Consider the following 22,234-nt stretch of genomic DNA (forward strand, 5'->3'; position numbering starts at 1 on the left):
CAGCTTTGAGCTTCACCAAAACAAAGTGGGTTAACACCCCTCTCCTGCCCTCCCACACGCACTCGATCATGCAGAGAAGCTGTGGGAATACTGATCTGATCTGCTGCAGCTGCTGTGGTGAGTAAAAGGGCAACAGAGCTGGGCTCTACAACTAGCATGTATCAACTTGCACCACGGCACAATTTATACTGCTTCATTTCCATTTCACCTGAAGCCCACGTACAACTTTAAGGCCAAACGTTTCCTTCCCCAGTAGCCTGTCGCAGACTCTGGGCTGCTCGCGTATCTTTTTCTGAAATCTCTTCCATCTTTAAGATAACTTCTCACCATCACAGTATCCGTATTCTGAAAATAACATTGGTATCACTAAGTGCACCTTTCCTAGAAAGACCCCGTAACGCCTTTTATCTGCAAGCAGGGCTTTCATGAAGGCCTCTGGTTTTAGCGTCTCTTCTCACGGGCTTTGGTACGTACCTTACAACAGTTTGAGATCCAAAACCATCGTGGGGAATGAGCCCCACAGTCTGCTTGAAAGTTATGTTATCTACTGTCTGCTGAAAAGTGATCTTCTATCTGCTGGTCTGACATATGAACCTGCGATTTATTTTAAAGGCCTGTGTCTCCTATAAATAACACGCAGCACTAGACACTCCATGGGCATAAGTGCTTGCATCATCACTTCACTGATTCAGAACACGCTGTCCTAAAATCTGGAATTTCTACACCTCTCTCCCAAGTTCTCAAGGGTTCATCTCGTATTTGTTTTATTTATGGGCTTTCTGAATGAACCTGTGATTAAAGCATAAGCACACCTCATTAGCATAACGAGATTTTTCTTACAAGCACATATTGAAAAAGCAACATTCATACTGTCATTTTACAGATGTGGCACTGAGGAACAGAGATGGTATACAAGGCTTAAGGCCACCCCACAGACCTTTATCAGAACCCAAATCTTTTACCAAATTCAAATCGACTGCTTTCATCTAGTAAGTGTTTTTTCCTAACAGAATTCTGTTTATATCCCTAGAACTATTCCTAAATGAAATTTATGTGAGAAGAGAATTCAGTGCTAAACAATGTAAGTTTTGTGTGTGGTTTTGGTTTATTTTTTTTTGGTCCATAAGACCTCTTTCATGCTCCAGTGAGCAAGACAGGCTGTTTGTTTTTGTTAAATCGGACACCTCAGACACCTCCAGTGCGGGAGACTCAGGTAACGAGAAGTCCTCCGTGACACTGGCATTCACTGAAGTGTCTGTGACTTAACATGGCCCCATTCTCTTTTACAGGAAAAGATGTTTACATTTTAGGTTCCAGGCATTTTAGGCTTAAACTGTCAGGCTAGTTCTTATGTAAAGCATTTTCATTTCACGTTTTTTCCTTTTTCAATTAGCTATGTCAGAGAAGAGGAGTGCAAAGGCTAGCAACAAGAGATGTTAAGGCAGCAGCTCTCAGTATCCCAGCAGAAGGATGCTTCAGCAACCTGCCCCTTTGTAGCTACACCCAGCAGAAAGGCAACTGCAATGTTTGAGCCTGACTTGCCAGGGTACTGCCCAAAAGGGCTGGCACAGGAGCCTTTCAGTGAGTTTCACTTCTGTCTTCAACAGCTCTCCCCTTTCAATATTCCCAACGTCTACAGGCAGAGTGCCTACATGGATCCGACCCAATTATTTTGTCTTATGTCACCTTTGACAAACAAACTAACCAACTAAAAATCATCTCTGGAATAATTAGGGTTTAAGATGATTTTAAGCAAGGAATGAACGCATATTGATAAGCTTGGATGTATAGCTTTTGTATTCAAAAGCAGTGACTGGGAGAGGAGGGGTAGCAGGAAGGGCTGGCCTCACTTAGATTTCCCTTTTTCATATCCAGCTTTTCCAAAATTTCTGCTAGATTCCTTTTCTGCATGTGGCAGGCCTGAGAATGGCACCCTCTCCTTCTTCCTGCTATCCATTGTGTAATCCAAAACCCATGCTGAAGCAATGATCATGTCTGTACCGTGCATACTGCAGCATTACCACTAGGACCCCAAATCCATCAGCTAGCACGCCAGCTGGCACCTTTCCCTCCCCTCTGCTTTCTTTCCCTGAGCAGGAGAAACCATTCATTGCCTTCTGGGGCTAGCACTGGACCCACACTGTTCTTAGTAATGAATGCAACCTGTTCTAACGAATGTGAAGCTTATTTGTGAGTGTGGAGCTGCACTCAATTGCCTGACATTTCACATTTCTCACCATAAATCTGGGTAACACTTTATTTTAATTACTGGGACATTTTCTAACTTTTATTGTTTCTGGCAAACACGGGCAAAATGAGCTCATTCATTATATAAGGTATGCAAGCTATTTCTTCAGGGGAAATTGTGTTCTATATTATTCTTGCCATCCAACAAGACGCCATTCACCTCCCTTCTAGATGTCAGTAACTATCACAAAGGCTGAGAATAATTAACTAATCTGACAGAGACCTTGTAAGATGAGACATCCATCCATCCATCCATCCCCATCCATCCATCTTTCTGCATTTCCAACACCCTCATTAACGTGTGTAACTAAGGGGCAGCATATATCATGCCTTTTTCAACATCCCCACTCCCAAATGGGTGTAGATGCCACCCTGAGATGCCACAAAGGAAATGCCAAACTGCAAATTTCAGACCCTGATTTGATTTCTCCAAGGCAATTATCTACGTGTGTTACAAACACCAAGAGGAGAAGCAGCAGGTTGGTACCACTGAGCACTGCAGTCCTCAGGAAGTTGCTGCATGTGAATGCCTAGGCAGCAGAGACTGCTGTCAGGGCCCTGGAGAGACCAGAGGATTTTACAAATATCTTGAAGCCTCAGTGTAAAAATCCCTTTATATCCTCCCAGCAAAGTTCCATAATTTCATTAAGATGAGACGTGTTACATACTGGAGAGGCTGAGCTCCTCTAGCTCTCCAAGGTCAAATCAGCAGACCTGCAGAAAATCACACGCAGCACCTCTGGGCCTTATTTGTCCCACAGCAATCAGTGCCAAATTTCAAGTGGAGTCCCAACAAGGATTACGCTTAGACCGTCCCTACACCGATAATTTAGGGGCAGTAGGTGCTGAACGCTCTGCAGGCAATGCAAGCTCTCGTTTGCAAAACCAGGCCCAAACCTTTTTTAACCAGGCCATCACTGACACGAGTGAATTCAGACAGGACTGGAGAAATCATAACTCAGGCAACTTCTTCTGACAATTGTCTGAGCTTTGGAGATCGACTCCTGCTCTTGGACTCTCCCATTGTCTGTGCATTACAACCCTTCCTCAGACTGTACCTTCCTTGTTCCTACTGCTGAGCCCGAGATGATGGAATTGGCCGTTTGCCCAGGTGGAGAAGAAAAAAAACTCAGTTGCTGTAATGGAACGGCTTTCTGACTTTTCTGAATGCAGTAAGTGAAAATCCCATGCAGACAGAGCATAGCATGCTTAATGACTCACGCTCCACATTTTCACCAGGGAAAAATTTAAGGCCTGCACTCAGAGTTAAAAGATGGAAATTTTTATAAAACTTCCATTGTGATATGTTACCATCTGTTCCGAAATCAACAACAACAACCAAAAAATCCAAGTAAATTGCTTCATTTTCTCCTTTCTTGTTTTTGTTGTAAGAGCTTTCTGTTTTATAGATAAGATAAGAATCTCAGTGGGAGGGTCACAAGCATATACAATTCGGTATACAAAAAAAAAAAAGAGACCTCAATCTTTTTGTTTGCTGGCTTTGGACACGTTTAAATCCTGCAGAGTAAACTGTTCTATATGTGATGGCCATTTGCTCAAACAACCATCAGTAGTGTTTTGTATCAGTTAGGGAGTGGATTTGATATCTGTACGCCTAAGTGTGCATGCATGTGCTCAGCCCAGAAACTCTGAACCGCCTCCAAGGTCTTCTGATGAGATGGTTTTACTGAAAAAGTGTTCTCTCTCTCTTGGGAACCAAGCCACTGAGAATTTGGATGAAATGTGTATAACAACACCAAGTTTCGAGTTTGCTTGGAGAAAAAAAGAGATTGCAGTCCGCAACTTTCACCCCTTTCTTTCCTCCTTCATTCTTTCTAATGGTTCATAAAAACACATAACTTCTTCTGCCTGTTTTTAAGCAAGAACATATATTTCTTTCTTTTCGGAGAGTTCATTTCTTGGAACTCATACCATTTTCATTTAGCTATTTTTACCCACCCTGCTCCTTCCTGTATCCATGGAGTTTCATCAAAACATTGAATTCCAGTCTCTAATGACATAACCTTCCCCTTTCCTTCCTGTTCTCATGTCACCTCTCATTTTCTCACCAGCTCCATAGACTTCTCCGATTTTTTAGACTTTTTCTGCTCTACACGTCTTATTTTTGTTATGTGCTTTGCAACAGCACTGCCCTCTTCTCTGCAGAATGCTAACTTGAGTATACTTGGAAGCTGTTCAGATTTTGGGGGGAATACTAACAAGCCATGAACTTCTGTATAAACAAGAAAACCAAAAAAAAATTAAACAACAACAAAAACACCTTGCCAACTGCCTTAGCTAAGGAGAACAGTTTTTCCTCCCTACTCTTGGGTAAAAATCTGACTTCAAAGGCCAGTTCTGTCTTACATCAGCATCAAACTGGAATGGTTCAACCGTAATCACTATCGGAGAGCCTCATCTGCCACATTTTGGGATAAATCAGCTCTTGGACAGCCACAGCGAAATAATCAGAATGGCTGTGATTCCAAGAGGAGACAAAGGGACTGTGAAATACAGCTCACAGCTCCACTGACTGTATTAGCAGTTGAACGTGAGATACGGGGCACGTGCTATCGATGCACGCCTGAAGCTACTTCATGGAGTAACACTAGCACGGTACGTGTCGGAGCCTGGCCCTACCAGATCTTTCCACGTGCACACTACACTTCACTACAGCTGCGTACTTCTGCGAGACAGAGTTCCTGTAGCGTGTGATTTTTAAGGGTAAAGGTAGGAGCAGCAATCTGGCATAAATATTCCTCGTCTCAGAAAAAACCTGAACTGCAAATGGAATTCATTTGCTGATTTGCAGGAACAATGAAGTCAAGCAACAAAACTTAGCAAACCATATTAAAAAGTATCCTCGCAAGTGTTTTTGCAGGAGACAGAGGTGTTTATGAACCAAAAAAAGAGGTGTAGAAGTTACAATTGCTCTAGGGCAAATTTTAACTGTTTTCCCTTCCTTATTAGATTTCTCATTCATAAAAAAAAATGTTAGCTGACTTAGCAGTCAGTGTACCACATGGGATTTTAGGTGCTCCTAACCATCTGTACAGATTTTTTCCATTTGTCCAATTAATTTGTCTAATTTTATCTCTGTCTAAATAATTAATTATCTGGAACGTCGAGACAATCCTTTATCTCAGCACCACTATGGAGAGCGTATTTACTTAGACGCAAGGAATACAAGCTCCAGGCTCTCACAAAGTCCATTGCCACTCTCAGCTGGCAGTACTAACGGAAACCCTTGCTTGATCCTGACACTTTTTCCTAGGCTCGATCCTGAAGGTTCAATCCTTCCAAAAGGTGTCAGCAAAGTTTCCAGTCAGATTTGCTCTCTGAACACAGCATATGCAGATTCAGAGTAATAGCACTACGTTAATCAATCTGAGCTCTACACTGACAATCTGCCAAGAATCTAAAGCCCATATATAAAGACTGTTCCCTGTAAGGCACCAAGTGCCCCAAATTTCCATAAATTCAATGGCTGTAGGATTAGAATGTTAACTTGTACAGAGTCACACCTACCCACAACCTCAATATAGGAATGCAGTACTGGAAGACAACATGACTAGGTCAGCAATTTCTCCATCCTACAGTCTTATCTCTTGGTGCCCAGCTAAGTCCTTTATCAATAGGAAACAGTTGGGAAGCTTCACACTGAAGTTATGATTCTGCAAGATTTAGAATATTATTTGCACGATAAGCTGAGAAATTAGGTTTGACGTCTCTTCTGTATTTAAGCTGAAAATTGAAAGCTCAGTAAGGTTCAGAAGTAGCAAGTTTGGTCTCCTGACACAACATTAACAGTCCAGTTGGATCAATGCAGACTACTTCGTGCTGGCCTACAGAAGCTCTGTGGGTTTGTTCCACAAAAAGCATGCAAAACGCAGGAATATGATATGGATTTATACCACCTTTCATTTTCAGCTCATATCCAAAAAAAGTTCCATGACCAACAATGTCATTAATAACATTTTATTTGAAACATTCAGTCTAATCTACACGGATGTTCAGGAGTCACCTGCAATTTCCCCATATGAAATCTCTGTCATGCCTCCCTCCCCTACTTACTGTGCTAAGACCATTGACACTTTCATTAGTTGAAAACAAAGGTAAGTGGCATGGCGGGACTGAAGAAACCTGAGAATCAAACACCTAATTCTTCCTCAGGTTTGCAAGGCCATTTGCAGCACGTCAATTCTCCCTTTCTCCTTCCCTAAAGTGGAAATGCACAATACGACTTCTTTTGTTAGAGCTTTACATGGGGGCATATAAAGAGCTGTGTACTACAAGAGGAAACAGTCTACTGGATTATGTTTAGCACCAGAATCAGAAGGGCAGCTTTGTGGTGACCTACTGCGTGACCTGCCTGAAGCACGTTTTTGCTCTGTGTCTTTATTCCTTCTCATACCCACCATCAAAAGGAGCTGCCCATTTAAATTGCCTCTGTAAAGAGGATCTCTCCTTGCTCGGCAGCAAAAGCAACGAGGTCCCTAGCAGGTCTGGCTCGAAAAAATTCAACAGAACTCTACTGTGCCAGAGCAGACAATTTCCACTGGAATTTACTTTACTTAATTTAGAAAGGAGTATAAATGCAGAGAGTGCCACCATTGTCAAAATAGTTTTAAAATATATTTTCAAAGTGAAACAAGACCGTCTAATTCTAAATGTCCTAGTTTTAATCGTGTCCTATTGTACCCAATACAAAAGTCAAAGAACTCCAAAAGTTTTGAACATTTTTTTTTAGTAGCTTTCTTTCACTTCAAGTTGGAATAAGCTTGTGTTTCAAAATCCTTAAGCCAATTCAGCCTGTGAGCTACAGTTCTAATTTCTGAATAGTACCATCAGACAAATGTAAAATTATGTGTGGAAACAGAGTGCTTAGCAGGACTGGATTCTTCAATAATTCTTTGTTTCATATAAAGCCCACAAAGGGACTCTGCTTCAGCACACACATTCCTATGTTGAAATGCTACTTCAGCTAGCTGAGCACACAGCTATGTAAGCAAAATGTACCTCTGCATGTGTTTTTTCCTCTTCCAGCCTGACAGACATGCTACATATGAGACACGTTCAAAATAGATGAAATTCATTTCCTACACTGAACAGATACAAATCTACTGACTTCTATTCAAGCCGCACCTGATTACACAAGAAGCCAGTTTTGTCCACGGTAGCCTAAGAAATGCAAGTTCAAATAGGTAGAGCCGATCCTCTGTTTGTGTAACAGTTTAAGCCTGCCATCACAGAATGGTTTGGGTTGGAAGGTACCTTAAAGATCATCTAACTCCAACCCCAAATCACTCATTGAAATCAAGCTCTGCTGTAACGAAGGAGGCCCAGTGAGCGCCTGCTGCCTTTTCTTCCTAGTCCGGCAAATTCTCTCAGCTAACCTGACAATCTGTCAGGTTGCCTCAACAGCTTCACACAGATGCTTTGCCATTTTTGCCCATTGCTTTTCCTTACATCATTTATTAACAAGGTCTTTGAAATTCCTTTGGAGGTATGTCAGGCCACAGATCCTTTTCTCATTTCATTTCAATTCTAGGAAAAGCAAGCAAGTAAAATTGCTTCTAAAAAAGATTCAGCTACTATTCCTGACTGTGTTTGCACAGCCATCTATCAATAACTGAGTAACCAGGTCTGCCTGCCTTGATCTCAGCGACAGGCTGAGATTGTTTGCCCTGGCCTCAGTCACCTGATTGAACAACTGTCCTGATCCTTGTTAATGGATTCCATTGCTACATGTTTAAGCAAATAGGAACACCACCAGTTTTTGCAACTTCCGAATGTTATTTGAAAGCACTTCGTGTGCACTACAAACACTTCCTCCTACCTCCATGTTGCCCTGGTTTTCCGGTGCTATGCACTGCAGTGCTGGCTCCCATGTGAAGTGCCCATGAAGCTGTCTAAACAAATACACGGGCAGCAAATCTGTTGAATCTACCTGCTGAATCTCTCCAAAGCTGATGCTGGTAATGACCATCACCTCCTAACGTGCAGGTTGCACCTCCAGCAGAAGACAGTGCCAAGCAAGCATTACAAGTGGAAATTAGAATACATCTCGGAAAGCTCAGTGACAACTGCAGAGTAGGAGTTAACAGCCAGTTAGGATCACTATTAGCATGCTAGGAGGAGGGGACAGGGAGGGAACTAAGACCAAATTAGCTGTGGTTTACTAGCAAGGGAGGTCATTTCTGAAAAAAGAACAGGATCCCAGTGGGAAAAACAGTACAGGAGATAAATCAGTAATAGGGCCAATCGTGAAATACAAGACCTGCAAATATTTCATAGAAGAACGTAGTAGAAGGGGAGCTAAGGGGCAAAATTGCACTGCCATACTCAGAGTGCACGATCTCTAGAAATGTGACAGTGGCACAGGGCTGGTGGTGGTCAACTGACTCCAAGGGATTGCCAAACAGAATGCAAGTCAAACAATGGCACGCAGTTCACACAAAGTTATGCTTTGTGTTTATGTTGCCAGCGGCCGAGCACAAAGACCTCTGCACCCCAGCAGAAGAGGTTGTGTGGCTGATGGTCTCCAGCAAGTCGAAGATTGCCTGCTCCATCTTGTGAAAATCCCCCCAGATACTGCGCAGAGATCTGTATCACTAAGCCTAAGGTTGTTCTGTGGGATTGTTTCATAGCCTGTGGCCACAATACATGTCCACAGCTTCAAGTTACCCACCTCTGCAACAGAAAGGATGCATGCAAAATGCCTTGCATGAATGGGCTTTGCTCACAACAGCTCTTGAACTGTTTGGGAAAGTGTTAGTTGGCCCAGCTAAAAATGTGCAAGAGCTCTTTCAACAATATATCGATGAGCTCTTTCAACAATATATTGACGTACAATGAAGTTTCGGAGCCCAGAAACCTTTCCTTAAGCTGTTAATTTGCCAACATACCTGCAGCCTGTGATTAGGAGTTGGACTCGATGACCCTAATGGGTCCCTTCCAACTCGGCATATTCTATGATTCTATGATTTCTTTCTGTACTGCTTGCCGAAGTTTTAAGTTTGGAAGCCATTATGCATACTGACAGTTTCCTGTTGACACAAGTAGTCAGAAGAGGGGAAACATCTGTAGATGTTGCTGTAGCTTAAGGGCTATCACTACGCAGCCTGGCCAGACAGAACTATTCCTCTAAGGGAAACCTTTGGTGCCAACCTGCTTGACGTGGCTTGGCTCGAAGCAGGAGTGGGCCTGAAACTGTCAGAGACATCTTAAAGCATTCCACAAAACCTTTAAAGAAGCAGTGGAAACAGGAAAAGTACCAATTTACTGGGAGAACAATGAAGTGGGTTCTGCGTAAGGAAGGCAAGGCAGTGTATTTCCACTTCCAACTGAGGTTATTTACCAGCTCAGTGAGGAAGCACCTGGTAGAATACGATCTATATCCTCCATCCAAGAACTTCAGCAAGTCCTCCAACAGGGTTTCACAGCACCTATAAAAGTTAAACCGTACTGACAAACAAACTGAGGCAAAAGAAAGAAACTAAGTAATTCTATCAAAGGTATATAAGGTCTGGATGGAAGCACAGATTTCCTGTGCTTTTAACCTGTCGTGAGTGCACTGCCTCATCAAGCCCACACACGAGATGGAAACCCATCAAGGATCATTGTGCAAGAAGGAAGATACAAGAATGGCAAGAAACATTCACCCGGCAACTCACTTAAGCCACAACTCAGAACAGGAAGTTTCAGTCAAATTTTCAATTCCCACACCAGGTTAAATCAATCTAAATCAAATACACTTAAAAGAAAAAAGCCTTGAATGGAAAAAACAGTCTCTTTATGCCACCCACTACCAGCAAGTTTATTGTTCTTGCTCAAAAACTATTTCCCATTTAAAAGTTACGTGAATTTAGAAAATCCAAGCAGTGGATTGTTTTATCTTTTTGAATTTCAACACAGGAAAATGGAGTATTTTGCACAGTTAACTAAGCTAAGAAAGGGTTGAGATAGCCAGTACTGGATTAAAATCAATTCATGGTGGTAGGATAATGCTCAAAAATCCCACACTTTTAAGCATTTTTAACATTTTCAGATGTCTTACATCAGGCCTTATATTCCATTTTCTTTCTCTCTCAGAAACTCACTTCTCTCTTCCACAATAACTTTGGGACCAGGCCTATGTGTCTTGACAGGTTTTTGCAGGTTTTTTTTCAGCACAGAAATGGATGGAATGTATCACATAGGGCATCCACTGTCCTGTTTCTGACGTTGGCCATGACTAGCTCCTTCATACAGAGGTTGAAGACCTTCAGGAGGCACCAATCCAAACTGCAAGTCCCTCCTTCACCAGCAAGAGTTAAAAGGGTTCCTTTGTTGCTTCTCAGATGTTGCTGCATTTTATTTTAAAGAGTGTAACTATAACCAAGCTGGGTGTTCTTGCTAGCCATACAAACATCCCAGACCTTTCTGAATCCTGCCACACTCTCAACTGTATATCCAGCAGTACACAGCTTTATACATATGTGTAAATAAAACTTTTAGATAGAGAGAGCACAAATATATATTTATCTGGAAAAAAAATCAATTCAATACGTATTTGTGCTTTATATATTATCTATATAAAAATGGTGGTTCACATTATAAGCTCAAGTCTGTGATTCCACACAGAGTGGGAGCTGGTGTGGGATGGGTCCATTTCTCCATTCTCTTTTTCTGTGCATTTATTACCAATGAAGGATATCAGACATGACAGCCCTGGAGGTGGAAGCCCTTTGTCTACACAGCTGGTCCAGTTCTGTCAGGAAGAAGGCAGGACTTCACTTCAGCAATGTTTCAGTCCACAGTGCCTCAAGAAACTACCAAGAACCACCAGCAAAAGTCAAGGGAATAAGAAATTAAGACTGACCAGACAAAATCCTTTATGAGAACACTTTCTGAGAGCTACCAAGGAAAACAATTAGGACCAATTGCATTCATTATTTAGGTAGAACACATCTGAGACCATGGAACTGCTTATTTATGGCTTGCTTAAAAATAACCCTATAGAAAGCAACCATTAAATTGCTACTAGTACACACTAGATTCGAAACAGCAATTAAGGTTTCTCATTTCATTTGCAAGGCACTGAGCACATCAGTCCTCACCAAAAGCAAGCTTACAAAAGCTCGGACAAGAAAAGGATTACTGACATACATATTAAAATGTCAACAAAGTATGTTGTGCATGCTGCTCCCTAGAGTGATTTGATTTTAGTTTTTCCACTAGCAGCAATTCCACAAGTGCATACGAGTCAGAAAAAGAAGTCAAATGGAAGCAGTTGTGAAACTGCTCCATCTACTTTTATCATCCACACGGAAAAATACACAAAAAGAATAGTAGGCATACACCGGAAAAAATATATATATTAAGTCCTAAATTTTTCTTTTTTTTCATAGTTTTTAAGGATGGAGTACCTTCTGAACGTGCAAATTCTATGGAAGCACTGTCTCTTTAAAGTTGGAATGTGTTTTGTTGTGTTTTTTTTTAAACCACAAGAAAAAGTGCAGTTTCCCAGGTTTTTATTGGAAAAGTTTTCTTGGGAAAATATTCATTTCCAAAGCGTTGTTTTTACACTTTCGGTTCACTGGTCATATGACTCTTAAAATGCTTTAATAGTGTTTTTACTCCATGAATGTTTCCAATAATTTAATCCATTCTATTTCCTACAGTATCTCCTTTTAAGGACAACTATATCAATAATGCTTCTGACATTCGGTAATCCAGATAATTTCTTTTTCAGATTTTCTCAGCTGGGACATTCAACACAAGACTAATTGTTTATTCCTTCATCTCTGAGTTTTCTGAAAATGGTACTGCACAATAAAACCCAATTGATAACCCAATAAACATTAGAGACACGGAGAAATTTGCACAGCATTTTAAGTTCCTCCAACTTTCTTTTCTAATGAGGTTAGTAATCATCTGCCACATTTTCCAAGACCTTATATATATGTTTTGTGTACACCTGCCCCACAGAGATGTTTTTTATATTTATTTTACTAAAATGGGAGTTCTGTGTTCTGTGACAGGCTGTAAATACATATCCATACTCAAAAGTTATTACATATGGCACTCAATAAAGACCCTAGAAGTTTCTATTTATAACAGTAAACTATCGAAAAACCTTAGCATTTTTAATAAGCTTGCAGAAATCTTTATCAAAAACTGCATGTGGTCTTCTGCAGAGGAGATATATTGTTCAACTCAATTGTTCCCAAACTTCCGTGCTTTTTTGCTGCAATCAACCCTCTATATGTCTCAACTATTATTGGAATTCAGGAGCTAATACACTTTATGGTTTTGCAGACTGATTCGGGAACTATTAGTTCATCACTTCAAAATTTAATTCCTCCTATCTACACAAAGACAAAAATCAGGCCTCTTTTGCTGTCTTTTCTGGTGCTCCATTTATAGTATAAGCTACCAAAATAGCTTTAACATGTCTGTTGTACTTGGTCCTTATTTAGAACGTTCTGACTGTAAATTGTTGTCAATTGTTAAATTCAGTAAGAGTGATATCTAGTCATGTCAAATAAGATCTGGTCTTTTTTTGTGCAAGGTACAAGAGTGCCATTAAGCAGTCTTTCTGCTGATGAGTTCGCAAAGAGTGGGAGTGATGTAGAGATGTAGTGACTCATGTAATGTCAGTCAAAAGGCCAGCTTCAGAACCAGCGACAAAAGCAAGTTTCTCGAAGCCAAGACCAGACTCATTGTACTTTTCTGCTTCCACATCACATGAAAACACAACTGTAGCCTAACTAGAAACATCTGGCATTAATGCAGCATTTGCAATTATTGATACTTAAACTAAAGACACGGTCAAAGAGAATTTTGGTAGGCCTATCCCCTATTGTCCTCACAAAGGTCCTTCGCTTAATACCGAGTGAGGGAAGTGGTGAAGCTGCTTCTTAGCTGTTTATAAAGGAAACCAGAAGATATTTTGATAAGATGCTATCTTTTTTCCTTCCTCTCACTGTATTCACTGTTCAACAGGGGAATTTTAGCTTTTGTTCCCTGTCCTATACAGTAGTCAAAGGCTTTAAAGGGGGACCTCTCTAGCACACAAGATGAGACCAACACTCATTAATTCTCTTGTTCTTTGTAAGATTAGAGATACTTCAATGACACATCCAATATCTATCTGATGAAAATTGTTACCAGAATGTTTCAATATCAATCTCTCTCTTTCTCTGTAAATAAGTTACAGAAAGAAGCCAACTGACAGCACTTGACAACATGGAGCACGGTGCCAGAACACAAACCAATAAAGTTTCCTCTTGAATGTGACAAAACGCTTATTTTAAGCATACTGAGACAATAAAGTGCTGATTAATAAGTAGCATGTTCTTGTATGAAACTTATGAGGGTGTAGTGTTCTGCTAAACAGAGAAGATGCTGAAGGTATGCAATCGCAAGTACAAAACCAGCTCCACATAGCTGTACTGAAAGTTAGCTCTGAACACACATTAATTCCAGTAACAGTGTACCTTCAGCTACCTGCAGGATTGACCCGATGTCGCTGACATATTCTTATCAACTCATTAAGAATAAATACATGTGTAAGGTTTCTCAGACATATCTACATTGTCTATAGTCACGTCTTTGACTGCTGCCTTATCCGGGTACAAATGATTGTACTGATTATTCAGGGACTGCTACTGAGTGATTACTTCAGACTTAGCTAGAAATTACGAGGCTCTATTAGCATCATATCACACGTAATTGCACATTAATACAATGTTCTGTAGAAATTAACATGGAGAGAGCTGAAAATAATACTCACCCACAGAGTCTAAAAATAAGCACCAAAATTTCCCCTCCTCGCTTCTTTCTGATTCTTGTTTCCCCTCAGGTGATGGTAGAATTCTCCTTTCTGGCTCTCCTGAAATGCATCATGTGCTCTGGGTCACAGACTGTTCTGAGAAACCTTGTTTATGCAGGCTTACACTTTTGGGATGTACTGTGTGATGCAAATGAAGGGTCTTTTTATTAGACCAGAATAACCAACAGAACACACCAGTTTAACATGACCTCCAAGAAACACATTTAAGTACACATAAATGAGAAGCATAGGAACAAGAGTGGCATGCACTAATTACAGTAAATGTGGTGTTTTCAGCTGCACTACCACGAAGAAATATACTACTTCAGAGTATTTTTGGTGTGACAGCCTCTGTTTAGTTCAGACCTACAGCTCAGCACGTTTCAGACTTCTAAAAACAAGCCAATTAAAGTACCAGAAGCTTATCGAACATTGATTGTTTCAGGCAATCCAATGTAATGATTTGATTAACACAAATATAGGAATTTTGAGAGCACAGGATTCTTAAAATCAGTAAAAAGGATACTAGTTTTGGAGGAGCAGAAACTATTTGCAGTCCCTGCTGAGTGGACAAGCTTTCCCACAGGATGACAAAGGGAGAAGAGTCCAGATGAAACTATGTGATGATGATGAGTAGTAACAATCCTACAGAGTTTGGGGGCAATTTGATACTTTTGTAGTATTGATGTGTCCTCAGGCATACACTTTATGAACTGGTACATTCTCCAAAAACACCTTATGAGGTAAATACAATGAGCTTCCATCCCGCAGAAATAAAAGTAGGGTCATAGGTGTAAACACAGATGGAACTGGTTCTAGAAGGGGGATGAAAAAGCTGGAGATCTGGGATCGTGCTCCAGACGCGCTACTTCTGCAGTATTTAATTTAGAGGTTTTGCTGGAGGGAGGGGAGAAGAATCAATTTTTCATTACACGTTATGCATATATGCATGCAGTCCCCAACACAAAGCTTTCCCAACCTGGTCTAAGACCTACCTCAGTGCACGCAGTAAAACTCCCCGTGCCTACAGGACTGAGGCAGAACTCCATGGTGATGATTTTCTGCATGGAGGGCACACCGCACCCCATAGGAAGAATGTCACGCTGCCAGATGCATGCTCCATTACATTCTTCTAGTCCTGAAGGAAAAACACTTTACGTTCAGTATATATAATATTCCTGTTAATGTGAGACAGGAGACTGGCAATACGCCACTAACAGAGCCAAGAGATGGAAAAAACAGCGAGCTAGTAGAGCCTCCCAATCTGAAGCAGACAGACCTATTGTAAGTTGTCTCCATCCTTGGGGCTGGATGGTCCAGGCTGATTTATGAGCACAATATTTACAACTAACACACATGAAATACATTATGGGTAGAAATAAATCTCCTAACATGCAGAGAGAACAGTTAAGATAAAAGAATGCATATGGTAAACTAGGTGAATGTTTGTCATTAGAAGTGTGGTACTAAAGCCAGAGCACGTCTTTGGGGCAAAGGATACTGTACGTTAGCACTAATGTTTATCAATACTCGGGAAGACATGAGATGTTAGGCAGACTTCTCCTTTTTTTTTTTTTCCTGGTGAATTCAAAGCTGATGAAAGGCACTGTGTTGAAAGCCTCTGGGAGTAAAATGCTGCTTTAAAGGAAGGTTAGCCTTGTGCCTAATCAAAGACCCAGAGAAAAACAGACCAGAGTTCAGGCCCCAGGTCGTGTTATCTCAAGCAATATCCTTAATTCTGCACACCTGTTTTCTACTTCATAAACAGGTATAAGTATGAAAGACAGTAAGAATGGACTGCTTCGAGACCAGAAGGGATCCCCGTAATTAGTACTCCGGCTTACTGCATCACACTAGAGGCAGTAGAAATTCCCTGACTTAATTTCTAAATGAAATCATTACTGATGGGTAAGCTCTTTGGAAAAATGACCATCCCTTACTATATAATGTGACTAGCAAATGGGGATGTCAATCCTAGTCTCATTATAATTTAAAAAAAAAAAAAAAAAAAGAACTGATGACAATTTCCTGCTGATCTCTGCTGTCTTTTGAACCTTGTACAGCAGACTTCTTCATCAGGCTCTCCTAAATCTTTTTTGGTTTTAGGGGGAATGTGAGACAGCTCACTTAAAGTCATCTATATTTGGCATTTCTGCCTACAAAGCTCCATTTATGATAGATCTTACATCATCATGTCCAGCCAATCCAATTGGGCTGAAACAGTTGCTTGTAATGCCCTGGATTCAGCTTTTCCTTTGACACTACGGCTTAACAGAGCCCAATTTCTTGTAGCTCTTCATAATGTTGATTCTTGCCCAGTAGGATTTAATAGAAGCTAACCAGCTTGCTTTATGCAGGCTAGAGAACAGCCACAAAGAGCTGCGAAGCTGCTACTCTTCCTCACAACCTTCAATGTTACCTTCTAATACAATAGCTAATTACAATATGGTAGGACTTACTAATGAAGAGCAGGAAAATAATGGAACGGCTTGTACAAAACAGTACTTTGCTAACTAAACACACCTCCTGTCCTAAAGCAGCATCATGACCTGTTGTTGCACCTACTACACATCCTCTTGTACAGTACTTTCCAGTGATTAAAAAGAAATGATCAAATTTATACCAGATCAGCACAGATGAATCGAAGGAACAGCAAAGCAGATTTGGGGAACTGGAGAAGTCAGCTGGGGAAAATACTCCAAAAGCAGCCTAACTCTAAGCTTACTCATGAAAGGAACAGTAGCATGAAGCTCCAGTTTGACAGCAACATTGCTTCTTGGATGTGACAGGAATTCATCATCTTTTGTTGTTTTCTTTTTTTTTTTTTTTTTTTTACTGGAAGTAGTCTAAATGGTTTTTGGTTTTGATTTGCAGATGCTGGGAGCTGCAATTTGACAGCAAAGGCAAAAACCTACTTTAGTATCTTTAAGTAGGTGTCACAGTCCTGTTACTACAAGACATAATCCAAGCAGCATGACCTTTCACATTGACAATGTCACAAGATAGTTTCAGTTCACTGGGCATAAAACAAGGTAAATAAACCAAGCTCAGGTCAGCCTGAGTCTGATACAATTAAGTAAGTGACATCTGGAAAAGGGAAACTATAGCTCTACTGTATTGTACTGTCAGGTCTTCTGAATGAGTCCCGGTTTCTATTTCTTTTATTGAATCAAGCTCTAATGAAGGAGATGAGAAAAAGCCTGAAAAAGGACAGAATTTAGGAAGGGGAGCGGGGACATCCTATGTATTCCAAGAGCTTTCTGTAAAGCAGCATAACTACCACAACTCTAGATTGCAATCAAAATACACTGCTCAGTGAGAATATTCATGGTTTGGATTCTTGGTTTGGATTATTCCCTAAGATTTAATAGATTTGCTTTCTAAAACACTACCTAGTCCTTAAGAAAAAAAATCACAGAACTAACTAAACCTATTATCCACATTTGTTTAAGCAAGAAATATTCTTCCGTTCAATTACACATTCTCTTTAAAGTTGATTTTATACACCATTCCAGTTATGGATACCAGCACACCACATTAACTAGCACTGGCATTTTTGCCCCACTGTTTTGTGGTTTCATGCCTGTAAAAGAAGACATGTGATCTTCTGTAATTACTACAGCTATTACTTATGGATTTTTTTTTGTGTGGAGCCCTTAAGTACATTGATTTCAGATGAAGGAATGATGCAGAGCAAACAGGAAGAATCCAAAGTGCTATAGGCTACAATTCTGTGAGACACACTTAAAAAAGAAAGATAGAAATGCGAAAACCTCAAGCCATTTTTGATCCTAAATTCAGAGCCGAAGTCCTTTAAAGTGTGGGGAGATTATACAACTCCCTCAACAGAATTCGAGGCTGGGCCACAGAATCCAGGGCTTCATGCCATCAAACCTAATCTTTGTTTGAGATCTGAAACATTCTCTCCAACAGTTTTCAGTCACATTGCAAAATTGTAGAGGAAGATGAAAGGCAGATTCTCCCCGCCTCTCTTACACTAACCCCAGGGCCTAAAACATCAGGACTTGATTTAACCAGACACACACTGGGCCAGAAAAATGATGAGTGATACCAGGACATGACTGAGACACAGAAGACTTCCTCTGATTCATGGTTTTCCAACACAGTCATTGGATCATCTCAGAACCTAGGGCAGATTGTGCCCAGATTAGCCAGCCAAAAAGCATCCTCTCGCTGGCCGAAACAACAGCAGAGTCAGCAGTCTCCGTCAGTCAAAAATGTTTCTTCACAGGGGAGAAGCACGCTCATTACCAGATAAACAGCAACTTCACAGCTTCAAACGGGCAACAAACATCTCAAGAAGCTAGGCCCTCATGGGCCTTCTCCCTCGCCGAGCCACTACTAAGAAAAAGGCCTCTGGGCTGCCGGCTCAGCAGCCGAACCCTCCCCAGCGTCTCTCCTCCACCAAACTTACTGTCCCACCCTGTACCGCATAAAAGCTGGGCCAGGCGAAGTCTGCTGGCTCCCAGACTGGCTTCCTAAACTTCTGTTGAACCAACAGTAGGACAAACCTCCACAGGAGGATTAGGCAGGGAGATTATAAACCTTAGAGCCTGACATCTGCTGACCATTCTCCGTGAAGGAGAGACGTGTTCCAGTATGTGGAAATCGCTACCTGATTAACTTCTTTGTCTGAGGTAGCACAGCACAGATTACAGCTGCTAGCTCCCTTGGTTCCTGGCTGCACAGGAAAAATAAGAGTTTTCTTTCTCAGAAACAACGAAGAGGATATAATAGTTTGTTCTAGTGACACCGTTCCCTTCCCTCTTCATTCTTTTATGTCAGTACGATCCCTCAATAACTGGGTCTGATCTAAGGAAGAACCGAGTGTTTGAGCTATAGTCCAAAAAAATTCTCCCCTGATCTCCCTCTGCTTCAGCTCCCCAAACAAAAAATTAGGTCAGCGAGTGACTTTTCCACATAAGCTGTGCAACGTGCCTTGTCCATAAACTCTGCATTCTACATGGTGTCAACATGTAAACCCCACTGCAGTGAGGCAACAGCCTCAGCCTGAGCCTCCACGTATAATCTTAACACAAATTGAAGTGGTCATGTCAGAGAATTATTTATTTGTGTACAACTGCAGTAGTGTAACAAGAGTGCCATTGTTACTTTGAGGGGTAATTGTGCAAGCTTCTTGTCAATTTGGTTCAGGATGTCTACACGGAAGCCAAACAACTCTTACCACCTTTAGCCGCAGACGATAACGATGACCGCACGCAGCATTTTCTGTACGTTTACTTTAGTCCATCGGCCAAGAGCCAAGCAGCCTTCCTTCAGCACACCTCCTGCAAAGAGGACACGGGAAGAAAAACGAGCAAAAAAAAAAAAAAAGAAAAAAAAAAAAAAAAAAAAAAACCACCAAACAACATCATTTGCATCATCTTTTCGTGCAATAGTAACAGTCTTTTGGTGCCATCATCAGCCATGGCATTTCATTCACACAGAACACTTGTGGGCACATCACATATGCTTTTCCACTCAACGTATTTTTAAATGTTTCCCAGGCAACTGTTTCAATACAATATGCCTCCTTGGCAACCCGGTACCCACAAATGCCATGCCACTCTCCCTCTTTTTAGTCCTCTTTTCAGGTCTTCTCATCTTGGCATATAAAAATCCCATGGCTTGATTTCTGATATACAGCCACGCAGGTACTGATCAGTCCTTACACGGGAAAAGGGAAGGCTGAATGGAAAAGATGAGTTGTGCTCTCGACTCTGGACATTATCATATGCAAGCCCTGGTAAGCTACCAGAGGAAGCGGGTTTCAAAGCTTCTCACAGAAAAGACTACGTCACCTACCACTAAAATTAGGGAGAGCTTACAAAACCATCTCCATTCATCTGACTTTCGCTGGAACACCAACGAGCCTTCTCAAACTGAAACTGCGTGTTAGTCTCCTGACCATGCTAAAGGAAGTATTACACAGCATTCGTAATCCTGTGGCTTGAATTGTAATATAACAATGAAAATAATCACATTTTCCCTTTTCACTACAGCTAGAGAAATATGGCTGAGTTACTCTTTCCAGTGCTACATTTGCTGCTGCTCAGCTGTAGAGGAGATAACCCTGGCAAGTCCTTTTGCTGCGGAAGCTTTCACTGATGCTCTACTATACAAACTTCAGTCTCCCTTATATCTTCAGGGACATTTTCCTTGACAGCATTTAGCAGAAGGGACACACTGATTCCTGAGCGAAGCTACAGGATATTTGTCAAGAACAAGAAATTGCCAACGTATGCTCCTAACCCAAGCATGGGTTAGACCAACTAATCAAAACACAACAATGTTCAGGTTTCTAGCAAAGCACAATTCATCCTTAACATTCTCCTCTGATCCTGGAGCTATCGCTACAGAAATACAAAAATATTTTAGAAGGATCAAAACTATCTGATACTATCAATCACTATTAAAAAAAAAAAGTTTTAATAAAACTGCATATGATTTAGCCTCAAAGTGGTACATTGAAAATATATATTCATATTTATTTATATATTTTATATATAGTTCACACATGAAATTCCATCAGGCCCTGAGAGAAACCTAGCAGAAACTATGGCATCTCTTCTTCATTGATTACTCCATAACAACAGCTGAAAATTACAATTTTTCCAGGCTATAAAATGCCTAACACTCCAAATTCTACACCGGCAGCAAAAATCTCATCCCTGTCTGTGAGTTGTTGTATCTGTAATAGAGACCCTGCATTACCAGGCTTTCTAATTCTTCCCAAATGCAGGAGCTCTCATTCAATGTTGCAGCTGTTGGGTAGGAAATCAGAAATAGCAGAAGGCGGATTAGTTGATAATGTACCAGTTCTTCCCCAGCAAATGCTGCCACCTGCGTTTTACACTCTCCTCTTTCCCTCAGCCCAGGAAAAGATCACTTGGTTTGTTTGGCAGGCAATTTATAGGCTTTAATGATTGTGGAATTGCAAAAGGATTAGAATTTGTTATAATAGCCCCTTCTTCCTGAGAGCAAAAGTTAAAACTGAGGCCCAATTTACAGCAAAAACCAGGGAACATGTAAGCAAAGATTAAGCGTGTGCAGCTTGATGAGACTCTACAGGGAGCAGATAACTACACATGCTGGCACTCCATTTACAAGGAAATCCCTAAAGATAATCTGTAGAAGCATTCTAGCCTCCAAAAGCTCAAATCCTTTGACCATTGGCTAAAATCCAGTCAAGGCTGCTGATGATAAAGACTACTCTTTGCATTTTTATGAGAAGTTTTTTTCTAAGATTGCAAAACATTATTATTAAATTTAGCAAGACCCAAAATCAAGTGAAAAGTAATAGGATTTCCATGTCAGAGGAGGAAACAATAGAAATGATCTTGTCCAACACGGCAGAACTGAGAACAGGTCTTGTTCTACACTTCACCTTCCTGCTACAGTAAGTACATTTTTAATTCTGAAAAGATGCAAAGTAAAAATACTGAGTACAGATAATGGACAGACATTTCTAGAACACTAGTTTGAAATCTGCAGTAGTTACAGCAACAGATAGAACAAGAATGACAACATTCACTAATGCGCTTGCCTTCAAAGGCTGTAATAGGTATGTATTAAACAGACAACAATTAAAAAATCTTACTGTACCAAGTTTTTGGTTAAATCCACAAAACAATAAAAAACTACAAGCTGCAGTTGCTACAGATGCAAGCTCTTTTTTTTTTTTTTTTTTGCTTTTGCAGTCATCAGCTACAGTAATCATTTTCACTGTTCTTTTTATTATACTCTTTCACTCGTGGCCCTTTTTGTACAATAACTGATTTTTTTTTAAGTCTCATCCATAATAAAGCTTTTGCAAATGTTATAATGCATGAGTCATAGTACTAACAGTAACACACTGCAACACCTTCAGCATGAAAAACAGACAACACTTTGGATGTCTCTTTTTGGAAAAGTCACATCTAGCAGAATAAACCTGTTAGTACAATGCAGGATTTAGGAGCAGAGGCCGTTAAACTCGCATGCACGGGGTCGTAAGATGTATAAAACACTAACATCTCAGGAGCAAAAGAAGAAACCCTGTGGCTTAAGCAATCCTTAACATAGATACACACACCTAGAAATATGTACAAATGCCTGCAGAAACTAGCTCAGTCAAAAAAAAAAAAAAAAAAAAAAAGAAAAAGAAAA

General features: G+C 40.7%; 1 protein-coding gene across 1 annotated transcript in view; it reads right to left on the minus strand.

Annotated features, from left to right (window-relative positions):
• Positions 1–22,234, minus strand: part of SKI (SKI proto-oncogene) — a 134,800-nt gene that overhangs the window by 112,017 nt on the left and 549 nt on the right. The window contains exons 2-3 of the mRNA XM_035344892.1: positions 19,272–19,374; positions 15,061–15,203 (exon numbers count right to left, since the gene is read on the minus strand). The gene's annotated coding sequence lies outside the window, so the exon portion shown is untranslated. The remainder of the gene's footprint in view (positions 1–15,060; positions 15,204–19,271; positions 19,375–22,234) is intronic.

This window comes from Oxyura jamaicensis, chromosome 21, assembly GCF_011077185.1.
Source record: "Oxyura jamaicensis isolate SHBP4307 breed ruddy duck chromosome 21, BPBGC_Ojam_1.0, whole genome shotgun sequence".
Lineage (NCBI taxonomy): Eukaryota > Metazoa > Chordata > Aves > Anseriformes > Anatidae > Oxyura > Oxyura jamaicensis.